Below are 25,621 nucleotides of genomic sequence, written 5' to 3' on the forward strand. Positions count from 1 at the left end.
GCTTGCATGTGGGCCTATAAAATTTATACAAAAAATGGACTGAAGGTTAAATGAGGTGAAAGGGAGGTAGAAAATAAATGGCATCCACACTCAACTCTAAAAAGGAAAGCAGAAGACTCTTTGCTGAATGAAGGAAGAGAGTTTTATTCTGAGCCAGGAGAGGCAGAGACTGGGGTACAGTGGAGAAGGAGTTGAACTAAGGTGTGCACAATCAAACATGGGTTTACCAAAGACTACTCAAGTTGCTTGACTTTCAATCAACTTGTGCCAGCCTGCAATCAGCTTGCAATACAACCTCCATCAGTGCCTGTGCTGAACCCATCTGTCTAGTACTTCTGGCAAAGCAAGAGCTCCATTGGTGGGCACTGGGTGGTGCCTGGATCTCTCAGTGAGGTTTCAAGCTCCATCAGTGGATGCTGGATGGTGGCTGTCTCTCATGGATAAATGCGAGCTCCATTGGTAGGGGTTAAACCCATAAATATCAGCTCCACACAGAGCTGTACACTCCCTAAGCCCTGTGCTAATGCTCTAATAGTAGTCTGCACTCTGTGAAGTATCAGGGAAAACAAAAGTGCACACCCCCAGCTCTGAGATCCCACCTTCTACCCCAAGCGATACAAAGAGTGGTGATGGAGGGCCCCCAAGATTAAAATCTCTGGGGCTACTCTCTCCCCTGAGAGGTGGAAATGCTCCACATCTGATCCCCATGGACTGCTGATACTTAGAGAAAAAATGACAGGAAACCAGAAATTGTCACTGCTAAAGGTATAAATCCAGCCACAAAGCATACCTGACAACATGCCCACTTGCACCAATGTGACTGGGGCCCTGCCTAAATCAGTAGGATACCAGAGCTTTGCCAAAGAACTTTACAGAGCCAAAACTTGTAGTATAGCAACAACTACTGCAAAAGAATGCTTCTTGTTAGGGTTCTTAACACTGCTCTCAAATACCATTAAGGAAGAAGAAATCATACATCATGGAAACACAAGACAGAGACAAAGTTCAGGTAGGAAATAAGTAATCTCCAGAAAAAAATTTCAATTACATAGAAATTTTGAAGATAAGTGACAGAGAATTTAAAATTGAAGTTCAAAAATACTCAATTAGTTGCAAAAAAATACTTATAGGCAATTTAATGAGTTAAAATAACAAATTAATGAACAAAAAATACTATTTTACTAAGGCAATTAAAACTTAAATAAAAGTAAACAAAGATAAAAAACTCAATACATGAACTGAAAAATGAGGTAACAAGTTTAGCTAATAGAACAGGCCACATAGAGGAGAGAATCAGTGACATCGAAGACAGGCAACTAGAGATGCAACAGAAAGAAAGAAATACCAATTTAAAAAAATGAGAGAGTTTATGAAAATTGTCTCCATCAGAAAGAACAATATAAGAATAATGGGTATATCAGAAGAAGAGAGGGAAAAGGTAATGAAAACCAATTTAAACAAATAATTGATGAGAATGTCCCAAGTCTGTAGAAAGAGAGCCTCAAATCCAAAAAGCAAATGGAATACTGAGTTACCTCAACCTAAACAGGCCTACTCCATGGCACATCATAATGAAATTGTCAAAAATCAATGACAAAGAAAGAATCCTCAAGGCAGCTAGAAAAAAGAAAAATGTAACATATAAGGGAAAGCCAATTAGGTTATCATCAGATTTCTCAGAAGAAACTGTACAATCCAGAAGAGAGTAGATGCAAACATTCAAAGTACTGACAAAGAGGTATTACTAGCCAAGAAAACTGTATGCATCAAAGCTTTTCTTCAAAAATGAAGGCAAAATAAAAACCTTTACTGACAAACAGAAGCTGACTGAATTTATCTTTGCTGGATGAAGGAAGAAAAGCCACACTGCAGCATATACAAAAGGGGGTTATTCAACCAGATACAAAGAAAGAAAATACAACTAAAAGCTCTAACAAATCACAATAAAACAAACAAACAAACAAAAGATAATCTGTGACAATAATATAATAGGGGAGAGGATAAAGACCAGTAGTAGCAAAGGAGGAGAGGGCAGAAAGACTCACATGATAATAAACTTCTTTAAATATAACAATTATGCTTTCAGTATCATAAAGTTAATCACCCATAAAAAAGGCCACTAGTAAAACAGGTAACTTAAGGAAAAAAAGGAGGGGAGGAAAGTATGAAATACTACCAAACAAAAACAACTGACAGAAAAACAAAAGAGAAGAACCAAATAAGACACAGACTTACCCCAAAACAATATATAAAATGGTATAGAAAACACTCAAGTGTCAATACTTACCCTAAAGATAAATGGATTGAACTCACCAATAAAGAGACACAGAGTAGCAGATTGGATCAAAAACAGAACCCAAACATATTCTGTCCTTAAGAGACACATATAAACTGCAAGAACAAAAGTAAGCTCAAAGTGAAACTTTGGAAAACGATTCTCCAAGCAAATAATAACCAAATTAAAGCAGGTGTTCACATACTCATATCTGACAATGCTTATTTCAAGACAATAAAGGTAACCAGAGAAAAAAGATAGCAATTTCATAATGATAAAGGGGACTCTGCATCAAAAACACATAACACTTCTTAATATATGGGCACCAAATCAGGAAGCACCAAAATATATGACATATTCTCACTGATCTAAAAATGAAAAGAGACAAAAACATATTTATTCTTGGAGATCTCAATATACCATTGCTGGCTCTAGATTGATCATTCAAACAGAAAATAAATAAAGAAATATCAGCCTTAAATTACACACTAGACCAAATAAACATAATAGCCAGATAAGACAGTGGGGCAGTGGATAGAGCATCAGATTGAACCACAGAGGGCCCAGGTTCGAAAACTGGCTTCAGCATGATTATCTAGCTTAAGTGTGGGATCACACATTTGAGTGCAAGGACGCTGGCTTGAGCATGGGATCATAGACATGACCCAATGGTCGCTGGCTTGAGCCCAAAGGATGCTGGCTTCAGCACAAGGTCACTGGCTTCAGCAAGGGGTAACTCATTCTGCTGTAGTCCTCCGGTCAAGGCACATATGATAAAGAATCAATGAACTACTAAGGTGCCGCAATGAAGAATTGATGCTGGCCTGACCTGTGGTGGCGCAGTAGATAAAACGTCGACCTGGAAATGCTGAGGTCACCGGTTCGAAACCCTGGGCTTGCCTGGTCAAGGCACATATGGGAGTTGATGCTTCTAGCTCTTCCCCCTTTCTCTCTCTCTGTCTCTCTCTCTCTATCTCCCTCTCTGTCTCTGTCTCTCCCTCTCTCTCTCCTCTCTAAAAAATGAATAAAATTAAAAATTAAAAAAAGAATTAATGCTTATCATCTTTCTCCCTTCTTGTCTATCTGTCCCTATCTCTACTTCTGTCTGTTTCTATCACAAAATAATAAAATAAAATGGACATTTGCAGGACATAAGATGACACTTTTTTCTCTAGTGTACATGGAACATTTTCAAGAATAGACCAGATGCTGGGTCACAAAACTAACATGAACAAATTCAGGAAGACTGAGACTATACCAAGCATATTCTCTGATTATAAGGCTCTAAAATTAAAATTCAACTGCAAAAAGGAAGTAAAAAAACCCATAAAAATGTGGAAGTTAAAAACATTCTTCTAAAAAATGACAGGGTCAAAGAAAAAAAATATATGCAGAGATCAAAAGATATATAAACACAGATTAATTTAAATGACAATACAATATATCAAAATTTCTGAGATGCAGCAAAAGCAGTAATAAGAAGGAAGTGGAGCCTGACCAGGAAGTGGCACATTGGATAGTGTCGAACTGCAATGCTGAGGGCCCAGGTTCAAAGTGTCAAGGTCTCCAGCTTGAGTGCAGGCACATCCATTTGAGTGCAAGCTCAGCAGCTTGAACATCGGGTTGCTGGCTTGAGTGTGAGATCACAGACATGACCTCCTGGTTGTTGGCTTGAGCCCAAGGTCACTGGCTTGAGCAAGGGGCCACTTGCTCTGCTATACCCCCTGGTCAAGGTACATATGACAAAGCAATTATTGAACAACTAAGGTGCTGCAACAAAGATTTGATGCTTCTCATCTCTATCCCTTCCTGTCTATCTTTAGCTTTCCCTCTTTCTGATTCCCTCTCTGTCTCTATCAAAAAAAAAAAAAGAAGAAAGTTGATATCATTAAAGGATTATATCAAGAAACAAGAAAGATTCCAAATAAAATGCTTAACCTCACATTTTAAGGAAATAGAAAAAGAAAAAAAAGGCAATCCAAAATCAGCAGAAGAAAGAAAATAGTAAAAATTAGAACATAAATAAATGAAATAGAGAACAGAAAAATTCTAGAAAAAATTAAAACAAAGAGCTGGTTATCTAAATTAAATTAGTGAAATTGATAAATACCTGGCTAACCTCACTAAGGGAAAAATAGAAAGTATTCATATAAAGAAAATTCAAACTGAATGAGGAGAAATTACCACAGATATCATAGACATACAAAAATAAATTGTAGAACACTATTTGAAAAGATATATGGCACTGAATTCAACAATCTAGAAAAAAAATGGATAAATTTCTAGAACTATACAATCTTCCTAGACAGAGTCACCAAGAAGTCGAAAGCCTAAATAGACTTATAAGCAGGGAGGAAATACAAACAACAATCAAAAACCTCTCCCAAAATTAGAGTTTCTGGCCAGGCAGCTACTCTAGTGAATTCTACCAAACATTTAGAAAAGCATTGATTCCTATTCTTCTCAAAGTCTTCCAAAAAATTGAAGAAGCAATGCTCCCTGAAAATTTTATGAAGCCAACATAATCATCATACCAAAACCTGGCAAAAACATTACAAAAAGAGAGAACTAAGAACCAATATCTCTAGTGAATACAAATGCAAAAATCCTAAACAAGATACTAGCAAATCAAATACAACAACACATTAAAAAAATAATACATCACGATTAAATGGAATTCAGTTAAGGAGCACAGGATGGTTTAACATATGTAAATCAATTAATATTACACACCATATCAACAAAATAAATAGCAAAAATCAAATGAGCCTATCAATAAATGCAGAGGATTTCAAAAAAAATACAACATCTATTTATGTTTCAAACACTCAATAAAATAGGTATAGAAGGAAAATACCTAAACATATTAAAGTCCATATATCACAGACCATCAACTAATATTCTAAATGGTGAAAAACTAAAACTTTTCCTCTAAAATCAGGAAAAAGACAAGGCTGCCCACTCTCTCCATTTCTATTTAACATAGTGCTGGAAGTTTTAGCCAGAGGAATCAGACAAAAGGAAGAAATAAAGGCATTCAGATTGGAAAAGAAGAAGGTAAGGTTTCACTTTTTGCAGATGATATTATCCTGTATATAAAAAAACTCCAAAGACTCTACAGAAAGACTAATAGAAACAATAAACCTGTATAGTAAGGTCACATGATAGAAAATCAATATACAGAAGTCCATTGCTTTCATACATGCAATGAAACTTCAAAAAATGAACTAAAAAAATAATCCCTTTACATTTGCAACAAAAAAAGTAAATACTTGGGGATAAACTTAACAAAGAATGCAAAGGATCTACATACTGAAAACTATAAAAGATTATTAAAGGAAGTTAAAAAAAAACAATGAAATGGAAAATATTCCATATTCATGGATTAGAAGAATCAACATAGTTAAAATGACAATATTACCTAAAGTAATATACAAATTTAATGCAATTCCCTTCAAAATTCCACTACCATCTTTTAAAGAATTAAAACAAAATACCACCAGGTTTGCGTAGAAACATAAAAAAATATATAGCCAAAGCACTCCTGAGGAAAAAGAACAAAGGTGGAAATATTACAATACCTGATTTCAAATTATACTATAGAGTCAAGATAATCAAAACACCATGGCATTGGCAGAAAAACAGACACACACACCAATGGAACAAAACTGAGAGCTCAGAAATTAAGCCACATATATATGGAAAAATCATCTTCAAGAAAGAAGCTAAAACAGACAATAGAGAAACTTTTCAATAAATGGTGCCAGAAAAATTGGAAAAACATATGCAAAAGATGAAACTTTACTACAGTTTGTCCACCTGCACAAAAACAAATTGAAAATGTATCAAAGTTCTAAACATATGATCTGAAACAATAAATGACTTAGAAGAAAACATAGGTACTAAAATCATGGACCTTGGCCGTAGAGAACAATTTATGAATTTGACCCCAAAGGCAAGAAAAATAAAGGGGAAAAAATGAATGGGACTGTATGCAACTAAAAAACTTCTGCCCAGCAAGGGAAACTGGTAACAAAACTAAGAGGCAGCCAACTAAATTGAAGATGATACTTACAAACAATGGCTCTGATAAGTGATTAATATATATATATATATATATATATATATATATATATATATATATATATAATATACAAAAAACTCACAAAATTCAGCAACAAACAATTGATCCAGTTAAGAAATGAAGAGAGGACATAAATAAATACTTCTTCCAAGAAAACATACAAATGGCCAAGAGATATATGAAAAAATGCTCGTCTTCACTAGCTATTCAAAAATGCTAATGAAAACTACGAGATACCATCACACACCTGTTAGATTGGCTATTATCAACAAGACATGTAATAAGTGTTGGAGAAGTTGTTGAGAAAAATGAACCCTCATACACTGCCGGTAGGAATGTAAATTAGTACAACCATTATAAAAAAAGTATGGCGGTTCCTCAAAAAATTAAGAATAGAATTACCACATGACCCAGCAATCCCTCTACTGGGTATCTACCCCAATAACTCAGAAACAATAATATGTAAAGACACATGCACTCCATGTTCATCGCAGTATTATTCACAGTGGCCAAGACATGGAAGCAACCAAAGTGTCCCTGGATAGATTTGATAAAAAAGATGTGGTGTATACACACACACACACACACACACACACACACACACACACACACACAATGGAATACTACTCAGCCATAAGATAAGATGACATAGGTTCATTTACAACAACATGGATGGGCCTTGCAAACATTTTATTGAGTGAAATAAGTAAGTCAGAAAAAGCTAAAGTCTGTATGATTTCACACATAGGTGGGATACAAATTTGAGAATCTTTGACATAGATAATTATGCAGAGGCTACCAAGGGGGAGGGAGATGTAGGGGAAGGGGTTAGGCTAAGGATGTAAAGAGAAACAAATATAAGGTGATGGAAAATTATTTGGCATTAGGTGGTGGATATACATAATTAATCAAATGATGGAGTGATGTTTGCCTGAAATCTATGTACACTTATTGATCAATGTCACCATATTAAAATTAATTTTCTAAATAAAATTCATATATATATGTGTGTGTGTGTGTGTGTATGAAATGATGACATATTGCCATTTACAACAACATGGATAAACCTTGAGAACATTATACTAAGTGAAATAAGTAAATTAGAAAAAGCTAAGATCAATATGATTTCACACATAGGTGGGATATAAAACTCAGACTTATGGACATAGATGAAAGTGAAGTGGTTACCAGGGGGAGGGGGTTGGTGGCACCAGGGGAAAGAGAAGGGGACTAAAGAGGAACAAATATACAGTGATAAAAAAATGATTTGAATTTCAGTAGTGGTATACAACACAATCAACAGTTCAAATTCTATAGAAATGTTTACCTAAAACCTATGCACTCTTAATGATCAATATCACTCTATTAAATTTAATATTTTAAATAAATTTTGGGGGTTTTTGTATTTTATTATTTTATTTTATTATTTAATTTTGTCAGTTAATTTTAACAAGGTGACATTGGTCAACTAGAGTACATACATTTACAGAAAACATCTCCATATCGTTTTGACATTTAATTATGTTGTATACCCATCACTCAAAGTCAAATTGTCCTCTGTCACCTTTGTTTCTCTATATGCCCCTCGCCCTTCCCCCACCCCTTGCTCTCCTCCCTTCCCCTCCCCCTGGTAACCACTGTGTTCTTATCTATGTCCATGAGTCTCAATTTTTTTAAAAAAATAAAAATAATGAAAAATTAAAATAAAAAAGGCAATAAAAATTTGAAAAATTGTAACAAGAAAACTGCTAAAAAGATAAAAAGTGAAAAAACAAAACACCATAAAAATAATAATTAAAAATATGAAATTTAAGGAAGATGAAATTTAAAATAGAAAAAGATTTAAAAAAAGAAATAAAAAAAAGAAAAAGGGGAAAAAGAGGAAAAATAAATTTTGGTTTTGAGAGTTGTCTTCCAGTAGATGTCATTGTATTAGTTCTGTGAAGTTCCAGGGCTGCCCTAAACTGAGATGTTGCTGTCATGATTTAGAAAGGGCTGTAGCTGTGTTGGTGGGTGGGGCGTGTTGTTAGGGCTTAAAGGCTCCTGCTTTACCACTTCAGCTTTTTTGCTTTACAGCCCCAGTAATTGGGATCTCTGACTTCTGTGTATTCCTTCCCATGTCTTAACAGACCTCGGGACCAAACATGGAGCACCTTTGTTCTTCAGGGGAGAGAGTGGCTCTGGAGGGCTAGCAATTGAGTTTGTCTCTGCCACTCTCTATAAAGGGAAATGAGGGAGACTGAATTAGGGAGGCAGGTGGGCCACACTTTAGCTTTCTCTGTCTCTGTTGAGTGCAGGCAGACCATGGGAACACTGGCTGTTACCCCACAGTCCGTTCATTTTGGTTTGTCTCCCCCTCTGCCTTTCTATCTTACCGCTTCTTCGAGCAGAAGGAGACCCAGTCACTCCGAGTTTCCTTCTCCTTACTTCTCAGACAAAATCGAGAGTGCCTGACATCCCCTTCTCCCTGTTGCCAGTAAAGAAAAAAAAAATCAAGTTACTCCAGGTTTGTTTCCTCTCCAAAGCCCACTTTGAATACGTTTTATCGTCTTTCCCCCTTTTGATCCTATTACACCTGTACTGCATTCAGTGCTTCGATCTTTCAGGCACACCTGTGAGCCCATTTCGTGTTCCTCTGTTACATTTCAGTTGTTCAATATGTTGAAATTCCAAGGGGAGTGATCAGGAGTATCAATTACACCACCACTACTCTGACATAATCCTGGTTTTCCTGTTCTTCATTTTCAAGATTGCTGAGACTATTTGGGTTCTTTTTTTGTTTCATATACATTTTTGGAATATTTGTTCTAGATCTGTGAATTATGTCATTGGTATTTTAATAGTCATTGCATTGAATATATAGATTGTTTTGGGTAGTATAGATACTTAAATGATGTTAATTCTTTCCATCCATGAACACAGTAAATTCTACCACTTGTTTGTATCTTCTTTGATATCTTTTTTCAATGTCTTATAATTTTTCTGAGTACAAGTCTTTTACCTTCTTGGTTAAATTTATTCCTAGGTACTTTATTTTTTGTTGATATTGAAATAGTAAAGGAGATTATTTCCTTAATTTCTCTGACAGTTTATTGTTGCTTTATAAAAATGCCACAGATTTCTGAATATTTTATATCCTTCCACCATGCCAAATTTATTTATCATGTCTAGCAGTTTTTGACTGAGACTTCAGGATTTTCTATGTACAGTATCATGTAATCAGCAATTAATGATAGTTTTACTTTCTTTTTCCAACTTGGATGGCTTTTATTACTTCTTGTCTGATTGCTGTGGCTAAGACTTCCAGAACTATGTTTAATAAAAGTAGTAAAAGGTGGCATCCCTGTCTTATTCCTGATTCTAAGGAGATTACTTTTAATTTTTGCCTCTTGAGTATGACATTAACTGTCGTTTTCTCATATATGACCTTTACTACGATGAGGTATGCTCCCTCTATCCCCACTTTGCTGGAAGTTTTGACCAGAAATAGGTGCTGGATATTATCAAATGCATTTTCTACATTTATTGATATGATCATGTGATATCTATTGCTTTTCCTTTGTGTGTGTGTGTGTGTGTGTGTGTGTGTGTGTGTGAGAGAGAGAGAGAGAGAGAGAGAGAGAGACAGACAGACAGAGAGAGGGACAGATAGGGACAAACAGACAGATGAGAAGCATCAATTTTTCATTAAGGCACCTTAGTTTTTCATTGATTCTTTTCTCAAAAGTGCTTTGACCAGGGGGATGTAGCAGACTGAGTGACCCCTTGCTCAAGCCAGTGACCCTGGCTCAAGCCAGTGACCCTTGCTCAAACCAGATGAGCGTGTGCTCAAGCTGGCAACCTCACAGTTTCGAACCTGGGTCCTCCACATCCAAGTCTGATGCTGTATCCATTGTGCAACCACCTGGTCAGGCTATCCTTTTTCTTTATGTAATGAATTACACTTACTGATATGCAAATATTGTACCAGCCTTGCCTCCCTGGAATAAATCCCACTTGTTCATGATATGTAATCCTTTTAATATACTGCTGGATCCAGTTTGCTGACATTTTGTTGAGAATTTCAGCATCTATACTCATCAGGAATATTGGCCTATATTTCCCTTTCTTTGTAGTTTCTTTACTTTGTTTTGGAATGAGGATAATGCTTGCCTCATAGAATGAACTTGAATTCGTCCCTACACTTGAATTTTTTGAAATACCTTGAGAAGTTTCGGTGTTATTTCTTTGGATATTTGATAAAATTAGCCTGTGAAGTTAGCTGGTCCAGAACTTTTGTTTTCTGGGAGGTGTTGTTTTTTTATTTTTAAGTTTAAGCAATTTTTAATTTTCATTAATTTTAATTTATTTTGTATATATGGATCCAAGTGTCCCACTCAATATAACACCCTTACCCTCACCCCATGCTGCCCTTTCCTCCCTCTTTGCCCCTGACCCCCTAACTCCCTACCCCCTTCCCTCTGGGATTTGCTGTCCTGTTATCTGTATCTCTGTTATGTATATATAATTTCACTAATCCCTTCACATCCTCTGATCCCATTGCCTCATTGCATTTCCCTTTGATAGCTGTCCTTCTGCTCACTGTGACTGTGCCTCTGTCTCTATTTAATTCCTTAGTTCACTTTGTTGAATAAATTTCACATTTAAGTCAGATCATATGATACTTGTCTTCCTCTGCCTGGCTTATTTTACTTAGTACAATAATCTCCAAGTCTATCCATGCTGTCATAAAAGGTAAGAATTCCTTCTTTTTCATGGCCACGTCATATTCCACTGTGTATATATACCACTTCTTTTTATTTATTTATTTATTTATTTATTTATTTATTTATTTATTTTCTGAAGCTGGAAACGGGGAGAGACAGTCAGACAGACTCCCGCATGTGCCCGACCAGGATCCACCCGGCACGCCCACCAGGGGCGACGCTCTGCCCACCAGGGGGCGATGCTCTGCCCCTCCGGGGGGTCGCTCTGCCGCGATCAGGGCCACTCCAGCCCCTGGGGCAGAGGCCAAGGAGCCATCCCCAGTGCCCGGGCCATCTTTGCTCCAATGGAGCCTTGGCTGCGGGAGGGGAAGAGAGAGACAGAGAGGAAGGAGGGGGGTGGAGAAGCAAATGGGCACTTCTCCTATGTGCCCTGGCCGGGAATCGAACCCGGGTCCCCCGCACGCCAGGCTGACGCTCTACTGCTGAGCCAACTGGCCAGGGCCACACCACTACTTTTTAATTCACTCATCCATTGATGGACACTTGGGCTGTTTCCAGATTCTAGCTATTGTAAACAATGCTACACTAAACACAGGGGTGCATAACTACTTTTGAATCAGTAATTTGGTATTCTTAGGATATATTCCTAAATGTGAGATAGCTGGATCAAAAGGCAGTTCAATATTTAATTTAAGAAAACTCCATACTCTTCTCCACAGTGGCTACACAAGTCTGCATTCCCACTAGCAGTGCAGTAGGGTTCCCTTTTCTCCACACCATGGCCAGCACTTTTTGTGTGTTGACTTGTTAATGAGCACCATTAACACAAGGTGTGAGGTAGTATCTCACTGTGGTTTTTATTTGCATTTCTCTGATGGTTAGTGACATTGAATATTTTTTCATATACCTATTGGTCATCTGTATGTTCTCTTTGGAAAAGTGTCTATTCAGTTCTTTTGCCCATTTTGTAATTGGATTGTTTGCCTTTCTGGTGTTGTTTTAGACGTTCTTTATAATTTTTTGTTATTAACCCCTTATAAGATGTATTGACCAATATGTTCTCCCATTATGTGGGTTGTCTTTTTATTTTGCTCATGGTGTCTTTTACTGTGCAAAAGCTTTTTAGTTTGATATAGTCCCATATGTTCATCCTGTCCTTTATTTTTCTTGCCCGCGGTGATAAAGTGGCAAAAATATTGCTACAAGATATTGGAGAGTTTACTGCCTATGTTTTCTTCCATCATGCCTATGGTTCTACAACTTACATTTACGTCTATATACACTTTGAGTTTATTTTTATGAATGGTGTAAGTTGGCGGTCTAGTTTCACTTTTTTGCATGTACCTGTCCAATTTTCCCAACATAATTAAAGAGACTGTCTTTACTCCACTGTATGCTCTTACCACCTTTGTTAAATATCAATTGACCATAAACGCATGGGTTTATTTCTGGCTTCTCTGTTCCGTTCCATTGATCTATATGCCTCTGCTAATGCCAGTTCCCAGTTGTTTTGATTACTATGGCCTTGTAGTATAACTTTATATCAGGAAGTGTAATACCTCCCACTTTATTCTTCATTTTCAAGATTGCTGAGTCTATTCATGTTCTTTTTTGGTTTCTTATAAATCTCTGGAATATTTGTTCTATATCTTTGAAGTAGGCATTGGTATTATAATTAAAATTGCATTGAACTTATAGATTACTTTCAGTAATATAGACATTTTAAGTGTTTTTCATATCCATGAACACACTATATGCTTCTACTTGTTTGTATATTACTTGATTTCTTTTTTCAGTGTTTTATACTTTTCCAAGTACAAGTCTTTTAACTCCTTTTTTAAATTTACTCCTAGGGACTTTATTTTGTGTATGTGCTGCATTAATGACAGGGATTGTTTCCTTAATTTATGTTTCAGAAAGTTTATTGTTGGTGTATAAAAGTGCCACTAATTTCTGAATATTAATTTTATATCCTACCATCTTGCTGAATTCCTTTATCAGGTCTAGTAGTTTTTTGACTGAGACTTTAAGGTTTTCTATGTACAGTATCATGTCATCAGCAAATAATGATAGTTTTACTTCTTTTCCAATGTGAATAGGTTTTATTTCTTCTTGTTGTCTGATTGCTGTGGCTAGAGGAAATAAAAGAAAGGAAATAATAAAGGTCAGAGTGAAAATAAATAACATAAAGGCTAAAAAAAAGATCAATGAAACCAATAGCTGGTTCTTTGGAAAGGTAAACAAGATTGATGAACTTGTACCAGACTCATCAGGAAAAAAAGAGAGAGGGCTCAAATAAGTAAAATTAGAAAAGAAAGTAAAGGCAACTGAGAGTATACAAAAATATGGATTGTTAGGAAATACTATGAAGATCTATATACCAAAAAATTTAACAACCTAGGTGTAATGGATAAATTTTTTTAATTGATTTTAATTTATTGTTTACATAGATTCTAGTGTTGCCCTGAATGCTTCTCCCTGTCCCCCATATTCTTGTCAACATCTCCCTTTCCCCCTCCCCATAAAGCCCTCACCACTTCCCTTCAGGTTTGTCCCCTTCTATTATGCCCTTTTCTCAGTCTTCTTTTCATCTGATCCATTTGATACCTCCTATGTCTCAATTCCATTCCTTAGTTCACATTGTTCATTGGATTCCTCAAATCAGTGAGGTCATATGGTATTTCTTTTTTTCTGACTGGCTTATTGCACTTAACATAATAGTTTCTAGGTACATCCATATTGTTGCAAAAGGTAAAATTTCCTTCTTTTTCATGACCCCATATTATTCCATTCTATATATGTACAATGCCCTTTTAATCTACTCGTCCACTGACACACACTTGGGCTACTTCCAGATCTTGGCTATTGTAAACAATGCTGCGATAAACATGGGGGTGCATTTCTCCTTTAATCAGTGATATGGTATTCTTGGAATATATTCTTAAAAGTGGGATGTCTGGGTCAAAAGGCAGTTCCATTTTAAATTTTTTCAGGAATCTCCATACTGTTTTTCACAGTGGTTGCAACAATCTGCATTCCCAACAACAGTGCAGGAGGGTTCCCTTTTCTCCACATCTTTGCCAGCACTTACTCTGTGTTGTTTTGTTGATGAGCACCATTCTGACTAGTATGAGGTGATATCTCATTGTGGTTTTAATTTGCAATTCTCTAATGATTAGTGATGTTGAGCATTTTCTCATATGCCTATTGGCCATCTGTATGTCCTCTTTGGAGAAGTATCTATTCATATCCTTTGCCCATTATTTGATTGGATTGTTTATCTTCCTGGTGTTCAGTTTTACAAGTTCTTTATAAATTTTGGTTATTAACCACTTATCAGATGTATTGTCGAATATGTTCTCCCATTGTGCAGTTTGTCTTTTTATTCTGCTCTGACTGTCTTTAGCTGTGCAAAAGCATTTTAGTTTGATATAATCCCATTTGTTCATCCTATCTCTTATTTCAGTTGCCTGTGGAGATACATCAGCAAATATATTGCTGCAAGAGATGTTGGAGAGCTTATTGCCTATATTTTCTTCTAAGATGTTTATGGTTTCACGATTTACTTTAAGTAAAGTACATTTTTAGTTTATTTTTGTGAATGGTGTAAGTTCATGGTCTAGTTTCATTTTTGGGGAGGTAGCTGTCCAATTTTCCCAACACCATTGATTAAAGAGGCTGTCTTTACTCCATCGTATGCTCTTACTTCTGTCAAATACCAGTTGTTCATAAAGGTGTGGGTTTACTTCTGGGTTCTTTGTTCTGTTCCATCGATCTATATGCCTGTTCTTATGCCAAACCAACCTGTTTTGAGTACAATAGCCTTGTAGTATAACTTGATATCAGGAAGTGTGATACCTCCCACATTATTCTTCCTTTTCAAGATTGCTAAAATTTTTCTGTGTTCTTTTATTTGTGTTCTGAATTTTATTTTTGTTCTTTTTCCGTTCCATATAAATTTTTGAAACATGTGTTCTATATCTTTGAAGTATGTCCTTGGTATTTTAACTGGTATTACACTGAACTTATAAATTGCTTTTGGTAATATAGACATTTTAATGATGTTCATTCTTCCTATCCATGAACACTGTATATGCTTCCTCTTGTTTGTATCTTCCTTGATTTTTTTTTCCTTGTTTTATAATTTTCCGAGTACAAGTCTTTAATCTACTTGGTTAAATTTATTCCTAGGTACATTATTTTTCTTATTGCAATAGTGAAGGAGATTATTTCTTTAATTTCTCCTTCTGACAGTTTATTGTTGGTGTATAAAAATGTATCTGATTTCTGAGTATTGATTTTATATCCTGCCACCCTGCTAAATTCATTTATCAGATCCAGTAGTTTCTTGACTCAGACCTTAGGATTTTCAATATGCAATATCAAATCATCTGCAAATAATGATAGTTTTACTTCTTCTTTTCCAACTTAAATGCCTTTTATTTCTTCTTCTTGTCTGATTGCTGTGGCTAGGACTTCCAGGACTATGTTAAATAAGAGTAGTGAAAGGGGGCACCCCTGCCTTTTTCCTGATCTTAAGGGGATTGCTTTTAATTTTTGCCCATTGAGTATGATGTTGGCAGTGGGTCTGTCATAGATAGCCTTTATTATGTTGAGGTATGTTCCCTGTATTCCCACTTTGCTGAGAGTTTTGATCATGAATGGGTGCTGGATTTTATCAAATGCTTTTAATGCATCTATTGAAATTACCATGTGGTTATTCTCCTTCCTTTTGTTTATGTGATGAATCACATTGATTTATGAATATTGTACCAGCCTTGCCTCCCCAGAATAAATCCCACTTGCTCATAATGTATGATTTTTTTCATATATTGCTGGATCTAGTTTGCTAATATTTTGTTGAGGATTTTGGAATCTAAATTCATCAGGGATATTAGCCTATAATTCTCTTTCTTTGTGCAGTCTTTGCCTGGTTTTGGAAACAGAATTATGCTCACCTCATAAAAGGAGCTTGGAAGACTTCCTTCCTCTTGAATTTTTTGAAAGAGCTTGAGAAGGATAGGAGTTAGTTCTTCTTTGAATATTTGGTAGATTTCACTTGTAAAGCCATCTGGCCCAGGGCTTATGTTTGTTGAGAGGTTTTTTTTGGGGTTTTTTTTTTTTTTTTTTCTGAAGCTGGAAATGGGGAGAGACAGTCAGACGGACTCCCGCATGTGCCCTACCGGGATCCACCCGGCACGCCCACCAGGGGGCAATGCTCTGCCCCTCCGGGGCATCACTCTGCTGCGACCAGAGCCACTCTAGTGCCTGGGGCAGAGGCCAAGGAGCCATCCCCAGTGCCCGGGCCATCTTTGCTCCAATGGAGCCTTGGCTGTGGGAGGGGAAGAGAGAGACAGAGAGGAAGGAGGGGGGGTGGAGAAGCAAATGGGCACTTCTCTTATGTGCCCTGGCCGGGAATCAAACCTGGGTCCCCCGCACGCCAGGCCGACGCTCTACCGCTGAGCCAACTGGCCAGGGCCTGTTGAGAGTTTTTTGAAAACTTTGGATCTCATTTGTTATAATCGGTGTGTTTGGTTTTCTGATTCTTCCAGATTCATTTTTGAAGGATTATATGTTTCAAAGGAATTTTTCCATTCCACGTAGGTTGTCCAATTTTTTGGTACACAGTTCTTCATAGTATTTTCTTACAATCCTTTGTATTTCTCTTGTGTCAGTTGTTAATTCTCCACTCTCATTTCTAATTTTATTTATTTGAGTCCTCTCTCTTTTTTTCTTGGTGAGTCTGGTTAAATGTTCATTGATCTTGTTTACCTTTTCAAAGAACCAGCTCTTCATTTCATTGATCCTCTGTATTGTTTCTTTAGCCTCTATGTCATTTATTTCTGCTCTGATCTTTATTATTTTCTTCCTTCTACTACTTCTGGGCTTTACTTGCTGTTCTTTTTCTAGTTCTTTTATATGCATGGTTAAGTTAATTATTTGTGCTTTTTCTGCCTCTTAAGGTATATCTGTAATACTATGAATTACCCTCTCAGTACTGCTTTTGCTATGTCCCATAAATTTTGAGTTGTTGTATGCTCATTATCATTTGTTTGTAGAAATTTATTTCTTCTTTGTTCTTATTGTTAACCCATTCGTTATTTAATAAAATGCTATTTAGTTTCTATGTGTTTGAGTATTTTTCATTTTTTCTGTTGTGGTTGATTTCTATTTTCTTGCCACTGTGATCAGAGAAGATGCTTGATATGATTTCAATCATCTTAAATTCGTTGAGACCCCTCTTCTGCCCTAACATGTGGTCTATCCTAGAGAATGTATCATGAGCACTTGAATGGAATGTATAGTTTGCTGTGTTAGAGTGAAAGGTTCTAAAGATATGTATTAAATCCAGCTGATCTAGTATGTCTTTTAAGTGCTGTTTCTTTGTTAATTTTCTTTCTTGAAGATCTATCTAGTGATGTTAGTGTGGCATTGAAATCCCCTACTATTATAGTATTGCTGTTGATCTCGCCCTTTAAATCCATCAAAGTCTACTTTATATATTATATGCTCCTATATTAGGTGCATAGATATTTATAATAGATATATCTAACTGTTGGATTGCTCCCTTTATCTTTATGTAGTGAACTTCTTTATCTCTTACTATAGCAGTGGTTGGGAACCTTTTTAGCTGAGAGAGCCATGAACGCCACATATTTTAAAATGTAATTCCATGAGAGCCATACAACAACCCATGTACATTACAAATTATTCTATAAAAATTTGGTGTTGCCCTGGCTGGTTGGCTCAGTGGTAGAGCGTCAGCCTGGCGTGCAGGGGTCCCAGGTTTGATTCCAGGCCAGGGCACACAGGAGAAGTGCCCATCTACTTCTCCACCCCTCCCCCTTTATTTCCTCTCTCTCTCTTCCCCTCCCGCAGCCAAGGCTCCATTGGAGCAAAGATGGCCCAGGCGCTGGGGATGGCTCCTTGGCCTCAGCCCCAGGCGCTAGAGTGGCTCTGGTTGCAACAGAGCGATGCCCCGGAGGGGCAGAGCACCGCCCCCTGGTGGGCAGAGCGTGCCCCCTGGTGGGCGTGCCAGGTGGATCCCGGTCGGGTGCATGCGGGAGTGTGTCTGACTGTCTCTCCCCATTTCCAGCTTTGGAAAAATACAAAAAAAAAAAAATTTGGTGTTGTCCTGGAGGACAGCTGTAATTGGTTCCAGCCACCCACAACCATAAAAGTGAGCGGTAGGAAATGAATGGATTGTAATACATGAGAATGTTTTATATTTTTAATATTATTTTTTATTAAAGATTTGTCTGTGAGCCAGATGCAGCCATCAAAACAGCCACATCTGGCTCACAAGCCATAGGTTCCCAACTCCTGTACCATAGCCTTTGTTTTAAAGTCTATTTTGTCAGATATAAGTGTTGATATGCCAGCTTTTTTTTTCATTTTCATTTACATAAAATAATTTTCCAAACTTTTACTTTCAGTCTATGTGCATCTTTTCTTTTGAGTTGTGTCTCTTGTATACAACATATGTAAGGGTCTTGTTTCCTTATCCATGCAGCTACCCTATGTATTTTGATTGGATAATTTAGTCAATTTATGTTTAAGATTATTATAGATGTGTAGTTGTTTATTGTCATTTTGTTCTTTAAAGCTACATTCCTCTTTTACTACATTATTTTCCCCCATTGTTCTGTTTACACCAGGTCCCATAACATTTCTTGCAGCATTAGTTTGGTTGTAATGAATTCCTTGAGTTTTTTGTTTGTTTGTTTGTTTTTTGGTTTTTGTGGGTTTTTTGGTCTGGAAAGCTTTTTATTTCTACCTGAATTTTAAACAATAGCTTTGCTGGATAAAGAAATCTTGGTTGTAGACTCTTGTTCTGCATTACTTTGAATATTTCTTGTCATTCCCTTCTGGCCTCAAGTGTTTCTGTTGAGAAGTCAGATATCATCCTTATGGGGGCTCCTCTGTAGGTAATAGACTGCTTTTCTCTTATGGCTTTTAGTATTCTTTCTTTATCTCTTAATTTTTGTATTTTAGTTATGATGTGTCCTGGTGTTGGCATTTTTGGTTTCATCCTTAATGCAACTGTGTGTGCTCCTTGAACTTATGTGACTTTTTCCTTCATCAATTTATGGAAGTTTTCAGCTATGATTTCTTCAATCAAATTTTCTATCACTTGTTCTTTCTCCTTCAGGAACCCCTATAATGTGGATGTTATTTCTCTTAATGTTGTCACAGAGCTCTCTTAGAGTTTCCTCAGACTTTCTGATTTTTTTGTTTTTGCTGCTCTTTTTCCATGCTTTCATTTATCTTGTCCTCTAACTTGCTGTTTTGGACCTCAGCTTCATCTATCCTGCTTTTAATTCCTTCCAATGTGGTCTTCATATCTGATATTGTATTTCTCATTTCTGACTGATTTTTTTATTATTTTAATGTCCGTTTTTTATACTTGCTATCTCTTTATTTAGGTGCTCATTATGTCCATCTATTATTGTTCTAAGATCTTTGAGTATCCTACAATCATTATTTTAAACTGTGCATCCAATAATTGAGTTATAGCTGAATCATTCAAGTCCTTTTCTTGGGATTTCTCTATTTGTTTGGGTTGCATTTCTATGCCTTCTCATTTTTTCTGTGTATAAGAAGGGTGTGGCCACCAGAGTCCAATGGGTATGACCTCCGTGTTCCATAGGTGTGGTCTGTATGCAGGCCCCCCTACCCCTCTGCTGCTGCCTCAAGTTTTTGGGTATCACCGTTGATGGTGCCAGCCTGCTGCAGCAGGCACTGCCATTTCCACCTCTCCTCCATGGGCAGGGCTGTGTTCACGTGCTAGGGCTATAAGCTATGGCCGGCCTCGGCCTTTGTCCTGCCCCCGTGAGCAGGACTGTGTGTTGTGGCAGGGCCGCAAGCCTTGGCACCATGGGCAGGGCTGCATACATATGCTCAGCCATGGGTCTCTGCCAGTTCCCTGGCTTTCGCCCTACTCCCACTGTCACCCTACTCCTCCTTCTCCTGTACTGATATCTCCTATTACTGAAACTATGCTACCACTGTCAACTGAAGAATCTCTGCTAATACTTCTACCCTCTCATTAGATCACAGATGCTCAGGCCTATTGCTGAAGGTCCTGTGATGAGCAAATTGCAGATATGTATTCCTGTCACTGCTAAAACAGCCAGTGTGATGTCCATTGCTTGGAGAAAATCTTGGGCCCAGTGCAGTTACCCTTACATCCTCAGCAATACACTTTTATGAGCTCTTTTACTGCTTCCCTTATATCTAAAACTCTGGCATAATATTAGGGGTCCCAGAGCCAGGACACAATCTGAATTGCTGATATCACACTACAGTTAGAATCAGTCCTCCTGTTTCATGGTGGCCTCAGTGCTTGAAACACATATGCTTGATCTCTCTACTCTTTCCTATCAGGTTTCTTGTCAATCATGAAAAACAGAATCATGGTAGGCCTTCTTCCCATCAGTGTTCTGGACAAGCATAAATTCCAGCTGTGAAAATACCTTAGGTTCATACTCATACATTTGGATTCCTTTAGTACTAATTATAATTGCTTTTAATTAAATTTAAACAATTTGTCATGTAACATATTTTTTTCTTCCAGTATTTAATTTTTAAAATAAATTTTGTGTTGGTATAATTTTCAATTTACAGAAAAAATTACCCAGATAATACAGCAGGTCCTTAAATTATGTTTCCTTCTATGTAATTTTATTATAATACTAGTAAGAAAAAATCAATTCCAAACCAGGGCCACTGTCTCTGGTTTTGCATGTTTTCCTCATGTCTGTGTAGGTTTTCTCCAGGTACTCTGATGTCCTCCCACATCCTAAAGGTGTTCACATTAGGTTAACTGATGTGTCTACATTGTCCCAGTCTGAGGAGTTTACATGTGTGTGCGAGACCCTGTGGTGGAAGGGCATCCTGTCCAGATTGGACCCCACCTTGTGCCCTAAGTTGTCAGGAGGAGCTCCAGCCACTCACAACGCTGAACTGGAATAAGCAGGTTGGAAAATAACCATCTGATTTGTTTTTATCAGTTTTTCTTAAATGTATGTACTGCTCACATTCATTTCAGTGGTTAGTATTAGAAGATTTTGGGGTCTTTATTTAGGAGTTTGGTAATTTTTTATTAGAAATATGTTGTAGAAGCTTAAATCTTGTTTATATTTATTAGCCTATGGTAAAACTGGTTTCGTTATGTCATTTTGCTTAAACTCAGTTTCTAAGAACATATTGATAATACTGAGGACTTACTATACATGGTTACTATATAACCTTCACCCAGTCTCCCCTAGTGTTAACATATCGCATTATCTTGTTATATTTGTCACAACTAAGAAACCAGTTTCTGTATGTTACTATTTACTAAGCCACAGATTTTATCTGGATATCACTAGGTTTTCTGCTACTTTCATTTTTCTATTCAAGGACCCAATCAAGCATTGTCTCTTTGGTCTGTTACCATTCTTCAGTCTTTCCTTGTCCCTTAAATTTTTAAATGGATGAATTACTTCTATGGCAGTTCTACAGGAATAATATGAGCCCAATTCTGTGTAAATTAGAAAGGTTATGGAAAAGGTTTCTTCCCATTAACTCTGAAAAAAACAGGTTTGCCAATAAAGAGAGGAGCAAGAAAGCTCCAGAATGTTGCTTCATAATAAAACAGATTATATTTCTGAGGTTGAATTTGCCTTTACTCTTTCAAAATAGGATCCTGTTTTATATAGGCTATGAGAAAATATCTCTACAGTTTATTTGCATCCTTTTCTCTGTTGACTAGTTTGAAACTGTGAGCCAAAAACTCCCCAAATATTATTGTTTCACAGTTGATACTGTGGATGCAAAGTGTGCCATTTACAGCTAGCTGTATACCCAACACTATTCTTATCTTCTTCCAAAAGAAACCCAGATTTGTTTGCATCAGCAATGTATTTGGCTATAAAAATTCAATCCTCAGGCTTCTTTGCAGCTATGTGTGGCCATGTAACATCATCCCAGCCAATTAGATGTAAGCAGAAGTCTACTGGATGAGGCTTCTGAGAAAGCTAGTTCTTTTCTGGGAGGGGGGTAGAACTAGAGACAGAGGGAGAGAGAGGGAGAAGCAGTTGCCATGTGCCTTGTGTACTCTAGTCCCACTTTTTTCTGCATAAAATGTAAACACAAGGCCTGAGGAAAGAGCAATCAATTTGCAAGCATAGGAATATTAAGAACAGTAAGTGGGAAGCAGAAGGAGCCCCCACACCAGCTCCACAGTGCCTATCTCCAGACTTGACATGAGAAAAATAAAATAATATGAAAAATAAAACATTTTACTTAAGTCAATATTTGCCAGGTTTAAGTGATATGTAATCAATATTATCATACTGACAGAGACACACTTGCAACGTATACTGACCCAGTACTGAAGTAGACAGTGACAGTCAGTAACCACGCTAAATAATCTCTGAGAAATTAGGAAGACGAAATAAATGCCAGAAGATTGAAGACAGGCAACGTGCCACATTTCAAAATGGACCTAAGGACCGACCTCCAAGAACTCGAAACACAATTCTCACTAAACATATTACTACTTCCAAAGGATTTTGCTTGCTTCTCTAAAGGTTAAACTTCACTTAATTTTGGCAGTTTATGGAACCAAATGAATGATCAAACTAAGGTCCACTGCAGCTTGGAAACACTTATCTGCCTTGGTATTGAGGGCCCTTCTTGGAGTGTCTTTTGTTGTGGAAGGAATGAGCCAGTCATGTGTACTGCTCCCCAGAGTGATAAAAGTTCTGTGTGAGTTTTTGGCTCATGTCAACACAAGTAGGGGGCTATGGCCACAATCTAGTTGATGCAACACTTACTGTGTGCAGACATTGGTTAAACTCATTCCATAGATTATCTAAGTTGATGTTCACAATGTTCCAGTGAATGGCATACTATTATTACCCTCATTGTACAGATGAAGAAACTGAAGCACAGAGAGATCAAATAACCTGCCCAAGAAAACTGGCTAAAGGAGAGCCTCTAATCCATAATTCAGAAAATTTCGGGAATCTATCATTTGATTGGTTATCCCTTTGCATCACTGAGACACGACTAAAGATCTCACCTCCTTGACAATTGCCAGGGTTGAGTGGGAGAGGGACTGGGGGGGGGGAAGTAAGAGGAACAAATATATGGTGATGGAAAATTATTAAACTTTGGGTGATTGGTACACAATATAATCAATAGTTACAATGACATAGTAATCCTTTTTTTAATTTTACTTAGAAAATTAAATTTAATAGGGTGACACTGATCAAAAAGAGTACATAGGTTTCAGGTAAACATTTCTATAGCATTTGAGCTGTTGATTATGTTGTATACCCAATGATGCAAAGGGGTATACTTGTATAGACTTACTGGTAATTTTCGGAGCTATGAATGTAATTCCTGACATTCAACCCCAAGGTACAAGAGCAATTCTAACTCAAATGTCTAATACTAATCTCTGACATGTAGACAGTTTGGAAGTTGTTTCTCCCAGTCTCACAATAAGAAAATGTGTTGAGCAAACAGAAAAGCAATATTTTCTTAGATGTACAAACTAAAATGTGAAGAGTCAGGTGAATTTAATCACAGCAGATATCAGATTAAGGCAAAAGCTGCTGGAACCAATTTTTGTCGGAACATTTAAAGGGTTGTTTTGATGGACTGCTTGAGACTGGGCGTGGCCTAGGCTAAAGGTTGCAAACTCCTGGGTGACCAGTCTTGGGGACAAGCCTACACTTTCTTGGGTTTTGCCACCAGAAATTCCACCAGGTTCTCATAGTAAAGGTCAAAGAAAAATTCCCTCATGTTTTCTCTAAGTGATGGGGAAAAGCAACCATTTTGAAATATATCCAGTGTTTCCAATAATAAAGGCCTACTCTTCAAAGGAAAAACCTTACAGAGCCCTTCCTGAGATAATTTGTAACCAGTGGATGTGCACTGCAAAAAATGTATAAAATTCTTCAGAGTGGAGTAAAATGGCATAGGTCAGAAAATAAAATCTACATAAAGAAAGGCAGGGTTTTTTAGAAGTGATAAATGAAGGTAAAATACACTGTTATTTTTCCTCGTCTTTAACTAATCTAATAGCAATAATGTATTGGTGATTATACTATGTTTTAAGTGAAATTAAACTACAGAGAGACAGGAAAGAGGAACTGGCAATACTCTGTAAAAAGGAACCTGCACTACCCATGAAGCAGTACAGTGTTATTTGAAATAAAACTTAAATTAGCTGTAAGTATATATTGAAAATTCTAGAGAAACCAATAAAAATTTGAAAGTAATATAATTGATATCCTAAGAGAAAAGAGAACATAGAATAGTATAAAATCCTTATTAAAACAAGAGAAGGCAGAAAAAGAGAGAAAGGTTTAAAAAGAAACAGAAAAGAACAAGTACAATGAACATAAAACAGTTACACACATGGTATAGGAATCCAACAATAACAATAATTACTTTAAATGTGAATGGTCTAAACACATAAATTAAAAGATGGAGACTGTCAAAATGGATTTAAAAAGACAACACTATATGTTGTCTTTAAGAAATCCACTTTAAATATAAAGACACAGCTAGATTAAAAACTAAAGGATGGAGAAAAATAAACCATGCTAACACTAATCAAAAGAAATCTCAAGTTTGACTAGGTGGTGGTGCAGTGGATAGAGCATTGAACTGGAATGCAGAGGACCCAGGTTCAAAACCCTGAAGTCACCAACTTGAGCATGGGCTCATCAGCTTGAGCACAAGGTCACTGGCTTGAGCATGGGATTATAGACATGACCCCATGGTCGCTGGCTTGAGCCCAAAGTTCGCTAGCTTAAAGCCCAAGGTCTCTGGCTTGAGCAAGGGGTCACTCACTCTGCTGTAACCCCCTGGTGAAGGCACATATGAGAAAGTAATCAATGAACAACTAAGGTGCTGCAACGAAGAATTAATGCTTTTTATCTTTCTCCCTTCCTGTCTGTCTGTCCCTATCTGTCTGTCTCTCTCTCTCTCTCTCTCTCTCTCTCTCTCTGTTAAAAATAAATAAATAAATCTGGAGTAGCTATATTTATTTTAGTTAAAGCAGACTTCAGAGCAAGGAAAATAAACATGGGTTAAAAAGAAGTGTCACATGATGATAAAGAGGTCAATTTCCCAAGATTATTTAAATATTCTTACTGTACAGGGGGTCCTTGGGTTATGACACAGTTCCATTCCTACAACAGTGATGTAACCTAAATTTTGATGTAAGTTGAATTACACTCTAGCCTAAGTCACTTCCCTTTCCTAACACAGTTGTAAAATCATAATCTAGAACAGAAAAAACACAGCTAAGCCACAGAAAAAGAGTACTGTGTATTCTTCCACTGCACAACCAAACTAACTCACCCATGTAGTCCATAAGTACGACGTTAATGGCATAAGCCAAAACACTCATGTCTCAGTTTAAGTTTTTATAGGAGTAAGCATCATAAACTCAAAACATCATATGTTGAGACTTTTGTAACCCAAGGATCCCCTGTATATGCAGCCAAAAACAGTGTGAAAATACATGAGGCAAAAGTTGATGGAACTATA

The 25,621-nt window shown here is 36.9% G+C and overlaps 1 long non-coding RNA gene across 2 annotated transcripts in view; it reads right to left on the reverse strand.

The window, feature by feature from the left end:
• LOC136316867 (uncharacterized) overlaps positions 1-25,621 on the reverse strand; it is a 278,566-nt gene that overhangs the window by 228,031 nt on the left and 24,914 nt on the right. For both annotated transcript variants that reach the window (XR_010727813.1, XR_010727812.1), the window contains one exon: positions 8,735-8,826. This is a non-coding gene — a long non-coding RNA (uncharacterized lncRNA). The remainder of the gene's footprint in view (positions 1-8,734; positions 8,827-25,621) is intronic.

This window comes from Saccopteryx bilineata, chromosome X (assembly GCF_036850765.1).
Source record: "Saccopteryx bilineata isolate mSacBil1 chromosome X, mSacBil1_pri_phased_curated, whole genome shotgun sequence".
NCBI classification, from domain to species: domain Eukaryota; kingdom Metazoa; phylum Chordata; class Mammalia; order Chiroptera; family Emballonuridae; genus Saccopteryx; species Saccopteryx bilineata.